Here is a 4,072-nt window from a genome sequence, read left to right on the forward strand (position 1 = left end):
ATTAGTCTTTAATGACCCATCAAATACCACCCTTGTTTTAGTAGATTTACTATTTTCATTGATTACTGCGCGATGTGGTAAGAAATACACAGCATCCTTGTTGAGGTCCATGGTTTCAATGTCCACATAGTGGCCATGACCTAGGTCAATGTATTCCTGAATGAATTGTTTGTACTGTTCAAGCAAATTTGGAAACCTGGATAATTTTTTTCTAAATTTAAAAATCTACTCAATGCCAACTCAAAAGATTTACCCAGAGTGTCATTAATATGTTCAAGCGGTAGTTTTAATGGTAAATCAACTTGAAACTGATTATTACTTATTGTACAGTATTCTGAAATATTTCCTCGCATAAATCTGTCTCAGAGGCTTGTTCTTTGAATATTTCAGGTACTTCTTCAGTTTTCCAAAAGGTTTGTAGGGTTTCATTGATATTGTCATTATCAGACTTGCATACCTGGCAGTGTAGACTAACTGTTTTATTGCAGGCCTGTTGTTGCAGCGGCAGACTGCCACCGATGACATGCCCGAAGTGTGTGTTGATTATTGTAGGCTGGACACTATGTTGCGCCGACGACTGCCTGGCCAGAGCTGGCTGTTGCGGCAGGAGCAGCTGGAAAAATGCGTCACAACCCATCAACATATGTATCTCACCCGGTATATTATAATCATTGTCTGCAAGCTGTATGCCGGGAGGAATGTAAATGTTAGACATGTCCAACTTTGTTTGCGGCAATTTGCATGTAATTGAATCAACCACATGACAGTTGACAGAAAGTTTGAATGGGGAGATACGTGAATATACTTCAAGTGGGATACTGTAATTGACTTTATTGTTTACATTTGTGATACCCACAATAGTGACTTCTTTCTGCACAGGAGTCAAACCTAATCGTTGCACAAGCTCAGTTGTAACAAATGACACCTGTGAGCCACTGTCTAATAATACTTTTACATTATATTTTGTCCCGTCCTGGCCCACAAGGTAGACTCGGGCAGTAGGCAGCAAACATTGGCTTTCTTCAATACTTGATGCTAAAGTCACTGTACCTGAAGCTATTGCAGGCGTGTTGACATGAAGCAGAGAGTTATGGCTCCTGTCTTTGCAGTGATTGCATTTGAAGTGGTACCTACATTTCCCAGGATGAGAATTTAGACATACTGGACATAGCGCTTTGGATTTTACAAAGGCTAGTCTGTCATTGACTGGTAACAGTTTAAATTTTGCACAAGTAAATAACTTATGGTTGGACTTACAGTGTATACATTGACGCATGCTCATCTGTCGCTCCGTGTCCCGTTGGTATGCTGCGTTTACGACTACATTGTCGCATTGCTTACTTGTACCTTGGTCAACACTCCAGTGCCAGTGCTCTTTTCTCTATAAATTGTACAAACTCATTAATAGTCGGCTCTATTTTGCAGTCTCTATTTAGTTGAAAGGCATTAGCGGTGGTAGGATCAAGTTTTTTCACAAGTAAATGCACCAATATGATGTCCCAATGTGAGACAGACTCGTGTATGCATGTTAATGCCTTTACTTGTTGTTTAACATGTGCTGAAAATTCCCTCAGACTAGCAGCTGTCGGTTTTGAAGGTGCCAATTCCAATAACTGTGAAATGTGGTCACTCATTATGAGGTTTCTATTGTCATACCTGTCCTTCAAAATCGATAGTGCTTCAGTATAACTTTCGCCGAAAATTGGTAGGTTCTTTATAAGATCAAGAGGTTCGCCGCTGACAAAATTACGTAAATAATACAGTCGTTGCACATCATCGAGCGTGGTATTATTGTGTATCATTGACGTGAAGATATTTATAAACCGAGTGTAATCGCGGTATTGGCCTGTGAAAGTATCTATATCAATTGATGGCAATTTTATATGGACACTTGGCTATGACGCACTGGTTGTGAACTAGCGTCTGTGTTCGCTGAGATTACACTTAGCTTGGTTAAACATGCCGCGTACTTGTCCTCAGATTCGCCTACATTTTCAGTGTCCGCGGAATTGAGACACAATATTTCAATGTTTATGTCTTGATAGCTAAGGAATAATTCTCTTAACCTACCTATTTTGGTTTGCGCAAGCGCTGGAGATAAAGGTTCTTGATCAGCCCTGTCCACTGCGTTAAAAATCCTCGTAAGGCTAGCCTTTAAATAGCCCCGCTTAGCGACTAATTTCTTTAATTCTTCCTCCATGTTTGTCACCGGTACAATTGTAAACTTAATATAAATTTAATTTAGGTACGGCGTGCACTTATAAAGCACTTATACAAACAATTATACAGGATTACGGACACAAAACAACTCGACAATGGTAAGTACCTAAACGAAAATGCGTTTCTAAAACGGAGAAAGTAGTTGTCAATAATGCACAGATAAACTAAACACTATAATGTCTCTGGAGTGGTAGGTTCAGGGAGCCGATGAGGTCGCACACGCACATAAGGCTGGCTACTCACTATCCGATGCACGCGCAACCGCCGCCGACGCAGTGTTGCTATAGCGAAATTGCGCACGTCCCGGCACCGCCCCACAGAACTGAATGACTGACCTTGAATTCTTCTTGAACAAAATATTTTTTATTCTATTCAAAATGTAAAATATGTTAGAATTGGATTTACCGAGTTTGAAGAACGAAATATTTTCTAACAAAACAATGTTACGTACTGTAGATGGCGGAGAATTGTGACAGTTTTTTTTTCTAGGTAAGTCTGCAAACAGTAAAGATTTGTAAATTTATCTTCGTTCGTCTGTTAATAAAATTATACATCGTTTTTTCAAAGATGTAATTGCATCCATTATACAAAAAAGCTTGAATTTTGTAAATGGAAACTGCCTTTATCACCTGTATTATCACAATTATAAGTGATTTATCTGAGTTTGCGAGGCAATTCAACTGTAATTTTGCCACGTGGGAAATAGGCTTCCGTCAGCTGGGCGAATAATGATGATGCTAGTTTGAAATATAATCAGAAGTTGGAAGACGCTCATCGCAGTCTCGGACGGACCATACGAGAAGATAAATTATGTATATGGATATCTTTGCAGTATACTAACTTTAGTGGACTATATGTTATTGTCCTTTTTCTTCTGCTAATCTCAAATCTTTATTCAGAAAAGTGAGTAAGTAACACATCATATGTCATTTACTTAAAAGCACTGTTTTAGAATGGGGTATCAACGCACATCAAAAAAAGTCCTTTTTTATATCCAAACAAAATCCGAATTCATCTAAATTACCAGCAAAATTCCACTCAAAATATTACGTAATAAAACGGCAACTTATATTCGTGGCGTACCTAGTTAGTTTCACCTGTCCCGTTGTCTCTGTCTGTAATCAAATTTGCAAGTTAAATTCGACCAACTTCCAGTAGTTGGATTGATTTGAAATTTGGTATATATTATGTTGCGTGCCATGATAGTGAATCCGCAGAGGAACTCTTCAAGACATACTTGAAATTTGGTATGGTAGTTTGGTGGCCAACAAAATGTAATGTATTTGGTATTTTAATACAATAATGCAAAAAAGTATAACTTGCCAATGTATTGGTGTGCATATTTATTTTTACTAAAAACCTTTTTTATTATTGCACAGCTAATAATGAATAACGCGCATCATACCTTGTAAGTAACTCTTTTTTATTTAAGTCTAGCTTCTATTTTCATATAACGCACAGCAGTTTACATAAATGAAACAGCATTTCATTTGACATATCATCTTATTCAACATAATATGTATAGTATACCTATCAATTTATTTTCAGCATTTATACATATACTTTTTACGTCAAGTAAATTACATAACCAGCACTAGTAGGGGCCAAATTATTACCTAAATAAATTAGGTTCTGGCGCTTCGCCGGCCGCTATCGCTCGCTCGGCTCGCGCGTTGTGGTCGCATATGTACCTAACGCTCCTCCTCGCTCCGCTCGTTGTCGTTATTTTGCTATGAGAATTAGTATTGAGTATCATCTACGCACGATCTAATGAATTTGCGGTGCAGTCAGTATTTTTGATGTGATTGTAGTATTTTTGTATATTGTAGATTGATGTATATTTTCGAATTAT

The 4,072-nt window shown here is 37.9% G+C and overlaps 1 long non-coding RNA gene across 1 annotated transcript; it reads right to left on the reverse strand.

Annotated features, from left to right (window-relative positions):
* Nucleotides 1–346: 346 nt before the first annotated feature.
* Nucleotides 347–2,239, reverse strand: LOC141428627 (uncharacterized). Its single transcript, XR_012451452.1, has 3 exons — nucleotides 2,071–2,239; nucleotides 1,258–1,381; nucleotides 347–613 (listed from the first exon to the last, which is right to left on the reverse strand). It is a non-coding gene; the product is annotated as an uncharacterized lncRNA (long non-coding RNA).
* Nucleotides 2,240–4,072: the final 1,833 nt, after the last annotated feature.

This window comes from Choristoneura fumiferana, chromosome 6, assembly GCF_025370935.1.
Source record: "Choristoneura fumiferana chromosome 6, NRCan_CFum_1, whole genome shotgun sequence".
Taxonomy (NCBI): Eukaryota; Metazoa; Arthropoda; class Insecta; order Lepidoptera; family Tortricidae; genus Choristoneura; species Choristoneura fumiferana.